This window comes from Aplidium turbinatum, chromosome 2 (genome assembly GCF_918807975.1).
Source record: "Aplidium turbinatum chromosome 2, kaAplTurb1.1, whole genome shotgun sequence".
In the NCBI taxonomy this organism is placed as follows: Eukaryota; Metazoa; Chordata; class Ascidiacea; order Aplousobranchia; family Polyclinidae; genus Aplidium; species Aplidium turbinatum.
In genome coordinates, this window is record NC_137473.1 from 12,738,391 (window position 1) to 12,750,925 (window position 12,535).

Sequence of the window (12,535 nt, forward strand, 5' to 3'; positions counted from 1 at the left end):
CAGATGGGTAAATGGTGCAATAAACACTGACATAATACAGTGAAAGTTAAAACTACTTAGTAACACGAATAAAAAATTTGGTAAAAAATGATGCAGTTCAAAGTTTATTTTTATTTATTTATTACAAATAAAAAGTATAAAACTAATTGCAAATTTTGCGACTTTTTCAGAACTACTGTAATTAACCTCGGCCTTGGGTGTGACGTTGCGATTCTACGCAAACTACGTCAACAATTGATAAGCCTAATAGCAACAGTCACTAACTTATTACAAATCTTAGGCCAGCGATCGAGTAGTTAAAAGTAAAAGTTAGCAATACCAATAATTACCTTTACCCAGGTTGCTTATAGTAATTATTTTTTGCAACATCATTGATCAAAAACTTCATTTTTTTTCAAGTACACAAAAGTGATCTTGATCTTCAAGATCACATAGTTTGGTGATCTTGATCTTCCAGATCACCTATTCTTGGTGATCTTGATCTTGATCTTCAAGATCACCAATACTGGTGATCTTGCCCATCTCTGCTTGGTAAGGACATCCTCTACCTTAGCCCAGTTTTCGTTTATATATAGTAGGGCCAAATTGTCTGCATAGCTGTAGCCTACTGCGTGAAGTTTGTCTGGGGAACATCGCTAATGTAAATATTGATTAACATGGGTGCTATGCAAGATGCTTGTGGAGCGCCATTCCTTAAACGCCGGGGGCGGCTGGGCCGCTGGATAGTTCGTCGTTGGATTTCAACACAAACTTGTGGTTAGCGAGAAAGCGAACAAGTTGTTTGTCAGGAATCTTTTGTAGGATTTTAAGCACTAGGCCCTCCCTGGTGCCACATTGTGTCATTAGTAGCCGTTAAGTCTACTAATACGACACCAGCTTTATTGCCCCTCTCGAAGCTATTCTCTATATGTCAATGGTCAACTTAGTGGCTTGGTCGGTTGTAAGCTACAACGTCCGCAACGGAAGCCAGCTTGTTCTGTGGGAAGTTGTGGATCAATGACTGGTTCAAGGGGTGTCATAATGAGCCGTTCAATAATCTTGTAGGGGATGCAGAGGAGAGAAATCGGACGATAAATTTTGGGTTCGTCCAACGGTTTTTTCAGTTTGGTTAGGGCAATCAAGCTGGACTATCTTGGGAATTGTGTTGCAGTTGAGGCAGATTGAACAAAAGTCTTTAGGCCAGGAGGGACATGTAGGGCCACAATTTTTCGAACTCTGGTGGTATGTGGTCGGGTCCTTGTGCTTTGCCACATTTCAGTTGTTGGATCGCCGTATACAGCTCTTTGTAAAAAAATAGGCTAATAAAACGAAACCAATACTCCGGGCACTTCAAAGTCTGCTACATTCCTGTTTTGCTTTAAGTTCATGTTTCTTGTCAGCGCCAGGGAATTTTCCATTAGCTAAAGTTGATGGGCAATGTTGTTGGCTGATACAGGGCGGGGTTTAAATGGTTTTGAACTGCGGCCAGTGAGACGGTTAAACGTCTTTCATGCCTTCCTGCTGGAGTGGATAAAATAGATTAATTGAACTGTATCCTGCCAACGTTTTAATTGCTTTTCATCAAGACAGTTCATCAGGTCTGAAGCACTGACCACAGCATCTTCATTTGAGTCAACGCTCAAAAAGGCATTGTTGTGTAAATCACATTCTTTGTCCCAAGTAGGAATGGATAGGCTATGTGACGAACGCCATGGCAGAGGCGGGGTGAGGGAGTCAAGGCTTTATCAACCTGTTGCGTAAACTTTTACCAGTTTGGTTTTTGAAAGTTCCACCTTTCCTATTAGGTTTGTAGGAATGGGCGCGATGGGGTTTTTCGGCGTGATCAGTGATGGTCGGTGTTGTGATTTTTGAAATGGGTCGAGGATCATTCGTTGACTCGTTGTGGTATTGGGCCAGCTAAGTTGACAAAGACAGGGCCGGATTAAGGTTTTAATGGACCTGGGGCTATGTGGTAATCTGAGGCCTATATTTCATTCCCCTCATTGTACCAACACAATTAAAATAAAATAAAATAGCAAAATTTTACCCGAAGTTCAGTCCTACGGTATTTGCTTATTAAACACATTCAAATGACATGTTTTCTGGATTTAGACAAAGCAAAGCTGTAACATCATCGGTGTCGATTTTTTCCAAAATTTCGCTGTAAATACAGAGCTAAAGAATTCAACCTTTTCTGGCCCATGGATGAACGCAGTTGATTCTTTACTCTTTTAAGCACTGAAAATGAGCGCTCGCATGAACATTGAACAATTAGAAATCATCAGACAAAGATACATTCTTAGTAGGCTACAACAGATGCGTCAGGAAATGCATACATAAACTCATTTTTATTGATTTGAATTATTTTGCTGCTAAACGTTTGAGTTTTTTGCTGCATTCGCTGTTAAAATGGTGCCGTGGTCTTTTAGCAGTGCAGTAAAATGAATCATCTCTTCAGTCAGTGATTCTTCTAGATCACCTGGATGATAGTGAAGCAATGTTTTAGCACTCTCTTCAATTTTACAATTAGACATGATGTCTAATTCCACCAAAAACAAAAATCTTAATTCAAGACGATCGTATGCTGCAATTCGGGATTTCATATAACTTTAAGATCAAGCAGCGCTGGTTCGACTCTCGGGGCGTGCGCTTGAGCAACGCATGTTGAGGATTGCTATCCATTCAGCGGCATCTAATGTATGGAATAATTCCCCGGCAACAAGACTTCAACAATCGGAAACTTCACTCTGTCAATCTCGGTGACCGGGCCTGCGTCAGTGATTTAAAGCCTTTACAAGTAGGATTAGCCAGGATTAAGGATTAAGCTCTGCCAGGATTAAGCTCTGCAAGAAGCTCTCCCAGTCCGAGGATAAAGATTCAATCAATCAATCAGACTCAGTTGACATATGTGATATTAGTTGCTTATGAGTTATTTGCCTTCTCTCGAAATTTTGTGTTGGCTACGCCCCTGTGCATCACCTTTGACAAATGTAGGCTACGATTAAAACAATGGAAACTTCAGTTCAGCTGATTGTTTTGCTGGCAATAAACAAACAAAAAGTACATAGGCCTACAAATTGAGTATCTATCAGCCAGGGATTAACAGGATGGCAACGAAAGACCTGTAAGGTCATCTATGTCAGCTGCCATCAAAAGCTTCAACAAGCTCCCACCCTCAAGAGAAGAGAGTGGCGTTGCTTGAATAGAGCCCGCTGCAGAGTCGGGAGAAATAAAAGCAATTTTTTTTGATGGATGATGACTTCCGACGCGCCGACCCAATGTGCGATTGTGGCTTGAACAATCAAACGAGGAAGAACATCCTCACCAGCTGCCCCTTTATCCTTTGCTGCGAGTGCGACAACAATGACCTAAAAAACATTACAGACAATGCTCTTATCTAGCTCCGAAACTGGTGTGACAAGCTGTTAATGGATGGAACAATTCCCTGGCAACAATACTTTAGCAATCGAAAACTTTCCTCTGTCAATTTCAGTGACTGTGCCTGCGTCAGGAGTGCAAAGCCTCTATAAATATGCGAAAGGCAGCAGTGGCCGAGTGGTTAGCGCGGTGGGCTCGCAGTCGAGAGCCTGTATGTTCGACTCCAGCCACACGCACTTGCTGTTGTTTCTCTGGGCAAGAAACTTTACGATAATTGCCTCTACCCAGTGATCGATTTCGAGTAATAGGTAGTACGGTACCAAATTTAAGTCATAAGTAAAGTAGACAACCGGAAAACAGACATTGCAGTCGGCTGCAGCGTGGGTCAGGTGTATGTCGGAAGGCGTACACCGATGCATAGCGCTCAAGTCCGCTTTCCCGCAATGCAGGATAAAGATAAAAGAAACAAACAATAAAAAAGAAACGAAACTGCTGTTCCAGACGGTTGTTCGCCTGGTCAAACGTCATATAAAAACCGTTCAAGTCTACTGAATATTACGTCATGGAAATTCCTAAAACATGAGCCAAAATTGCGCCATCGTTCGTAAGACTGTGTCAAACCGGTTTAAACCTGTTTCAGTTTGAGACCTGTTTGGACATGAAATATTGCGTCACGAACTGCTCTCGTGCCTTTGAGTTATCACAAATTTTTCTGATTCATTCTCGAAGTTGTTTGTTGGAAGTCGGTCGCACATTTAACTGGTTTATTTGGTGCTTGCTAGCTGGACAAATTCTCCGTCTTTTATCCAAGTAATCTGTATCGTAGTGACAGTTTTTAGAGGTGCAAGGCGTTGCATTTCGATTTCGATAGCCGCGGGCTAATTTTACAGGAATACACTTTAAGAATAGACGTTTCAAGGAGTGTTTCCTTTCGGTCACTATATGCAGACGAACGGATTCGGGAACTTTATGTTACAATTTTCCCACGAAGAGATTATGGTTTACCGCTGTGACCATAAAAAATAAAAGACGATTTTTGTCAGTTGGTAGGTCAAGAAGAAATTAAAGCAAAAAATAAAAATAAAAGACGAGTTCTTGTTAACTGGTGGGCCAAGAAGCACTTGAAGGCATAAAAATAAACGACGTGTTTGTTGTCAGCTAGTGCAGAAGAACTAATTAGAAGTACAAGAAATAATAAAAGAAGATTTGTTGGTTGGTAGTCTACACTCTTACAGAAGCAAAGAAAAGTAAAGACATTTCTTCTCAGTTTGGTACTGAAGAAAAATAACTTTGACAAGTTTTTTATAACTACTGTAGCCTAATAATTTTGTGTGTTTGTGTAACTTCATTTTTTTAATTGTTAATTTAGCCCCAACATTTAATATGTCTACACTCGGTGGCGACAAGGACTCGACCGTCGTAGACTCGACTGAGTTTAAGCCTGATGATGTTCTTTGCGGTCGGGCAGGCCATTCTGGGGAGGGACCCATTAACGATGAGGCTAAGTCAGTTCGAGAGGCCCGGCATCTTAGACGGGATATTTTGACTCAAATTGGGAAACTTTCTGTAGCCCTAGGTTCTTTGAGTGATAAGCAGGAACTGTTAATTTTTAGATCTAAGTTATCTACTTTAGAAGAGGAATTACGGCATTTCCATGCTCTTTTGACTAAAATCTTTAACTCTGCGATCTTGGCAGAACTTCGTGATAGGGTAGACCCCGAATTTAACTCGTTAAAAAATAACTTTGAACAAAAAGAAAGTGAGTTCTCAGATATGTTGGATGCTGACATACATCCTGAGGATAGCGCCTCAAATGTAAGCACTAGGATGTCTATGACTTCGTCTCGGATAGTGGCACAAATTAACCTACAGCTAAGACGAGAGGAGCTCCAGATCCAAGCTGAGGCCGAAGCAAGAGCTGCTGAGGCCATCGCGAGAGCTGAGGCCATACGAGCTGAGGCTGCCGTGAGAGCTGCTGAGGCTGTACGAGCAGAGGCCGCCGCGAGAGCTGAGGCCGAAGCGAGAGCAGCTGAGGCCGCCGCGAGAGCCGAAGCGAGAGCTGCTGAGTTCGCACTCAAAGACGCTCAGTTGAGGGCTGAACAACGTAAAGAGGTAGTTTTAGCTGAATATCGATCAGAGGCGGGCTCCCGGCGTAGCTCTAAGAAGAGCTCTTCTAGGCATTCCAGAAATGAACATCAATCGCAGTTTAATTTACATAACCTTTTCCAAACGCCCGTTCAACCTGTGAGTGGACCAGGGCAATCCACACGTTTTCCAGCTGTTTCAGGAGGTCTCGGGGCCGCGGCTAAGGGTCTTCCGAATGCTGTAGAGCCAAGGTCTGCGAATTACAACCGAACTCCTCCCCCAGAGCGTACAGGTCACGGGGCCGCCATTAGTAGTAATGCTTTGCCCCCTTCACAGTTTTCTTCGCCGCTAGGTTTTGATCGCCCAGCTACACGTAATTTGGGTGGTTGTGAGAGGCGTATTGCGTCTCCTGATTTTAACGTGTGTGAGGATCGTGGTCGGGCTGTGCATGTGACTGAGCCCACTCACTCCCTTAAGGGATATAGCTTGTCTTCTCCCGCTAAATCGAGTTCTCAACAGCAGGATTGCTTTTTTGAATACCAAAATAGTAGGACGTTTTTCGATAAGGCGGCCTTGATTGGTTACGATGGTAATAATATGCCATTTATTTTCTTTAAAAATCGTGTTACGGCCTTAATGGCAGCTTCGCCCTTTAAGGGGACTCGTTTGACTTTGTTACAAGCAGCTTGTGTTAGGACAGCTGCGCAAACGATTGCTAATTTGGTTTCTGACACCCCTGGCTTGTCAGAGGAAGACAGGATAGAAATGTCGTTAGCTCGCTTGTCCCAGCGTTTTAGGGTTCGTGGAGGTCTTTTCGCAGAACCAGAAATTAGAAAGTATCGCTATGGTAGCAAATTGACTTCGACCTCTTCCAGTGATCTGAAAGAGTTTAAAGATGAATTGTCGCAGTGTTTGCTTTACGCGCAAGCTTATGGTCAGCGTGACAAATTGGAAGGACGTTTTGTTTTGGATTTGGCTAAGCGACTCCCGTTTGGCGCTAAGCAGCGTTATCTTGACTTTTTAGGTGATCAGTATGGTGGCACTAATGAGCCTACTTTTCAGAGTTTGTTCGATTTTGTTGTACGAGAGGAAACGCGTAAGTCGACTGATTTTAGCATTATGCTAATGGGCGATTCTGGTGAGTCGCAGCATTTTAAAAAGTTTGGCAAAGGAAAATTGCCTTCATGTCCGGTTAGGCAGACGTCCGTAAAACCCCACGATGATGTGATGTCAGGGAGTTCGCAGTACTCGACTGTTGTTGGCGCACCGCGCGGTGGTGAAGCCAGACGTAAAAACCTACCGGCATGCATTTGTTGTTCGTCACGTGGTCAAGTTGAATATCATTTTTTGTCTAATTGTAAAGAATTTTTGCGCTTGACACCTAAAGATCGGAGAGATGTCATTGTGAAAGCTGGCAAATGCTTGAATTGTTTGCGCCAGCATATGGTTAGGGATTGCGTTCATGCAAATAACTGTCGTAAGTGTGGGCCTAACAACGATAGGAAACACTATTTTCTTCTGCATGATTTTTATGTGACGTCACGTGATTCTCTGGATTCGGTTGGGAAAGATGATGCTCGTGCCAGAGTTCCTGTGCGTAATGTTAAGATTGGAAATGTTAAAGCAGCCTTTAACCGCGTTACTGCTGCTCGTGTTTTGAATCCAATGACTGGCAAATCGAAGTTGGTGTATTGTCAGCATGATCCTGGTTCGCAGTTGACGTTTGTTTCGAGTGACTTGGTGTGTGAACTTGATCTTAAACCGTACGATAAAGCGTCGTTTAAAATGGATACCCTGGCTGGTCAGAAAGCTACTTGTGCTGACCTTGTCAAACTCAACATCCAGTCGTTAGAGACAGATGAACTGTTTTGTGATATAACTTCGGTGGTTAACCCAGCTTGGGCTGATGATGTTAAAACTTTACCGCATAAACAAGATTTAAATGGTTTCCGTCATTTTCATGACGTGAATATGTTTCATTTGAATGATTGTAGTACTGTAGATGTACTGATTGGCAACGACAACGCTTATTTGATGTGGGCAAAAGAAGAACGTGTTGGTGAAAATCGTAGTGAACCGCATGTTTTACTCACTCCTCTCGGTTGGTTGGCTTGTGGTGGTAAGTCACCCTTAGAGGAAAGCGTTGCTAAAGTGTGCAGAGTGCAGACGTCTTCAGAGTCGGATGTCATCTCTGGCTTTCAGCGTAAAATTGAGTCTCGTGATATGGAAATAGCAGACCTGAATAAAGTCATTCAGGATTTGACGTTGCAAAATGAAACCTGTGAATTGTCTCGCAATGATAAGTTGGCTAGAGAACTTGTTGAACCGAATATTGAGTTGAAAGATGGTCGATTTGAGATACCTGTTCCGTTGAAGGAAAATATTGATCTACCTAACAATTTTGTGTTGGCGTCAGATAGAGCTGCTGCTTTAAGAAAGAAAGCTTTAAAACAACCTGAACTTCGTGATTTCCTTACTGACACCATGAAAGATCTTAAATCAAATGGCTATATTGAGCGTACTGGTGAAGCAGGAAATGTCAAGGGATTTGAATGGTATTTACCATACTTTGTTACGTCACAATTAAAAAAGCGCATTGTTTACGATGGCAAGTCTGAATTTCGAGGAACTTGTGTTAATGATGTAATGTTTTCGGGTCCTGACTTGTTAAACCCTCTGGTAGATGTCTTGGCTAGATTTCGGCTTGGTAGTTTGGTCTCATGGCTGATGTGACTAAATGCTTCTTTCAAATAAAGTTACCTGAGTCGCAAAGGGATTTGTTTCGTATATTGTGGTTTGAAGATGATGACCTTGAAAATGGTAGGATGGTACCATTTCGTTTTTGTGTACACCCTTGGGGAATAAAGAGTAGCCCGTATATCGCTTGCTTGGCTATAAAGAAAATGATCGAGCAGAATCCCAGCAGTGCTGGTGAATTGACTCTCTGCAATATTGCAAATAATATGTACATGGATGATTTTATATTTTCGGCTGATAGCTTAGAGGAAGCTCAGCAAATCACTCATGAATCAATTGCTTTGTTTGATAGCCGTGGGTTTAAACTTGGTAAGTGGAGTGCTAACAAGGAGGCTATGATTGTCTTGTCAAATTTGGATAATGAGATGCTTTCACCTTTGATTCGTGACATTGACTTTCAGACTGAAAATATGACTTTGCCATCAGCGAAGACATTGGGTTGTGTGTGGCAAACCGAGTCTGACGAGATGCGTATCGCATGTTCCTTAAAGCCCTTAGCTAAACACACGCGCCGAAGTATGCTCAGTCAGCTTGGACAAAATTTTGATCCGCTAGGCTTTGGAGCGCCATTTTTTCTAAAAGCACGCCTTATACTTCAGCAATTGGCGATAGACAAGTTTGATTGGGACACCGAGGTCCCTGATAGCTTTGTTAAAGAGTGGGAGTCGTGGCTTCGCTCTTTGGACCTGCTTAAGGATTTTTCGTTACCGAGATGGTATTTTGCAAACTCTGGTGTGTGCAGTCCGGATGATATTGTTTCATATCAATTGCATGGGTTTAGTGATGCTTCGAATCAAGCTTTCTCTTCTGTTGTTTACTTACGTAGACTGGTTAACGGAGTTCCGAGTGTGTCTTTCGTTCTGGGTAAATCTACCATTGTTGTAAAAAATCAGTTTTCTTGGCCGATAGCTAGGAAAGAGCTTGTTGCCGCTTTGAATACAGCAAGACTCGTGAAGCAGGCCTACGAGGCATTGAAGATGCCCGACTGCCTTAAGTATTTTTGGTGTGATTCTCGTACTGTGTTGCAGTGGGTTAAAAACCCTGATTTACGTTTGAATAAGTTTATTACGCGTCGAGTTGAGCATATTTTATTGTTGTCTGGAGCCCAGGATTGGCGTTTTTGCCCTACCAATATGAACCCAGCTGATGTTGGCACAAGGCCAAATCTTATTACAAAGAAAGAATTTCGAGAGTTGTGGTTAAATGGTTCTAGTCTTCTCTACCAGTGTGAGGAAATTCCATCTGTAGAAAATGCCACTCCAGTACCTGTCCATAGCCTATATCTTCGTGACGAAGAGGAGTCGCTTGACGTTGGACAGGGTGGTCTTCACAGATTGATCGAGGCCGCACCTTCTTTGTATGTTATGAAAAAGAGAATCGCTTATTTGGTTGCTTTTGTTGAATTTTTGTGCTGTAAAACGAGAAAGCGTAGCTTTGTGAAGCCAAAACTGGACGCATCTTATCTTAACAGTGCTTCAGAGTTGGCTGTGAAGTTTGTTCAGAAGAGCGTGTATGGCGATGTGGTACATTTAATGACCAAACGATCGCCGGATGCCCTTGAGGAAGTGATAAAGCGAGGTAGTGTTGGCGCTTCGCAATGTGAGAAGGAACGGTTGAAAGAATTACGTTCACTTAAAAAGTACAGACCTTGTGTAGATGACGCTGGTGTAATCCGCATTGAAGGGCGCTTAAGTAATTCTCCCGAGATCTCTCTTGAAGCAAAGCATCCGATTGTTTTGCCTTCGAAGCACCCCTTCACTAGGCTTGTTGTACTGTCGCATCATAATGGAAATGCGCACTGTGGAGTACAGCACACTTTGTTGTCTACGCGACAGAAGTTTTGGATCGCTAATGGTAATGCCTCCGTGAAGAGGTATCTTAATGACTGTGGTGTATGCGCGATTGAGAAAGCTCGACCTATAAGGCAGCTCATGTCTGATTTACCTTTGTCTCGCACAACTGCGCATAGGAAACCCTTTTTTGATTGCGGCTTAGACTATCTTGGACCTTTAACTTTCGTTGAAGGTAGAAGTCACAAAAAAGCTTGGGGACTCTTGTTCACATGTATGGCATCTCGCGCTATTCATGTTGAGCTGGTTACGTCATTGTCGCTGAGTGATTTTTTACTTGCCTTTACAAGGTTTACAGATTTACGTGGGCAGGTTAATGCTATCTATTCCGACAATGGAAGTACCTTTCAGGCAGCATCTAAGAAGTTACCCGAGTTGATAGGATCAGCTGAATTTCACAACGCCCTGAGACAGAGAGAGATAAACTGGGAATTTATACCTCCGTATGCTCCGGCGCAAGGTGGCGCCTGGGAGGCAATGGTTAAACAATTTAAAATTGCATTTTTTCACATTTTGGACTCTTCAATTCGTAAGCCCAAATTTATTGAACTGCTTACGTACACAGGCAGTGCCGTTCGGATCGTGAACGAACGCCCTTTGGTACCTTTGAGTGACGACCCTAGGGATTTTACTGTCATCACCCCTGCCTCACTTTTGACCCCATACTTAGACCCATACTGTGCTGTTGGGCAACCACATGATCGTGACCAACTAAGAAGGGATTATCGGTTCAATTTGTCACTTTCTCATCAGTTTTGGAGTAAATGGATCGATTTTTACTTGCCAGGTCTTCAGGGCCGGAAAAAATGGCTAAAAATGGCCGAGAATTTGGAGCCTGGTCAACTTGTAGTGGTAGGTTCTCTCCAGGACATTGGTAAACGTGGGAAGTATCAACTTGGGAGGGTGCATGAGGTAGTTCCACAAATTAGGAAAGGGAAGCCTGTGGTTCGTAGAGCTAAAGTTGCCGTCTGCAACTATGATGAGAGTACGGGGAAAGTGAAAGTAGACTATGTGTTGAGGGATATTTCGTGCCTCGCCCCCGTAAAGAACACCTAAGTGTTAGGGTTTGAGCCTGGTTTTGTCTGCGGTGGCCGACACTTGTCTGAGCCCAGAACAGTCGGTTATTATCGCAACCATGGTATATAGCGTCATTTTTTGCGTGTACCTACTACCTATGGTACCAATTTCATGTATCGTCGTGTTTATTCTTATTGCTGTTCATTCTTTGCATGCCCTTTGTATTTGCGTATTAACTTAAACGTGAGTGATTCAAACAATTTGTGTATCATGTGTTTTTATTCATTGGCTCACAATTGTCGTCAATTCTTTTTTAGTTATGCCATGTCAGACTGTCATAACTAGGGGCCGCTATGTTCCAGACGGTTGTTCGACTGGTCAAACGTCATATAAAAACCGTTCAAGTCTACTGAATATTACGTCATGGAAATTCCTAAAACATGAGCCAAAAATGCGCCATCGTTCGTAAGACTGTGTCAAACCGGTTTAAACCTGTTTCAGTTTGAGACCTGTTTGGACATGAAATATTGCGTCACGAACTGCTCTCGTGCCTTTGAGTTATCACAAATTTTTCTGATTCATTCTCGAAGTTGTTTGTTGGAAGTCGGTCGCACATTTAACTGGTTTATTTGGTGCTTGCTAGCTGGACAAATTCTCCGTCTTTTATCCAAGTAATCTGTATCGTAGTGACAGTTTTTAGAGGTGCAAGGCGTTGCATTTCGATTTCGATAGCCGCGGGCTAATTTTACAGGAATACACTTTAAGAATAGACGTTTCAAGGAGTGTTTCCTTTCGGTCACTATATGCAGACAAACGGATTCGGGAACTTTATGTTACAATTTTCCCACGAAGAGATTATGGTTTACCGCTGTGACCAACTGCAAGGATTAAGCTCTCACAGAAGCTTTCCCAGTCCAAAGCACAGAAGCTTTTCCAGTCCAAAGCAGTCCAAACCGGCAGCAGTGGCCGAGTGGTTAGCGCGTTGGGCTCGCAGTCGAGAGCCTGCATGTTCGACTCCAGCTACCCGCACTTGCTGTTGTTTCTCTGGGCAAGAAACTTTACGATAATTGCCTCTACCCAGTGATCGATTTCGAGCAATGGGTAGTACCAAATTTAAGTCATAAGTAGAGTAGACAACCGGAAACCGACATTGCCGTCGGCTGCAGCGTGGGTCAGGTGTACATCGGAAAGCGTACACCGATGCATAGCGCTCAAGTCCGCTTTCCCGCAATGCAGGATAAAGATATGACAAACAAACAAACAAACAAAGATAAAGATAAAATCAACCAATCAATAAAAAAAAAATAATTGAATTTTTCACCCCTCGGTGTCTTTGAGGTGGTTAGTCAATTCCAATATGTGACGTTTCATGACGTCAAGTTTTTGTGCTTGAACAAAAAAAAACAAGCGATGTACTGTACCCTAGTGGCAGGCGTAGTACAAGCGTTTTTGTATGATGTTTAAGTCAA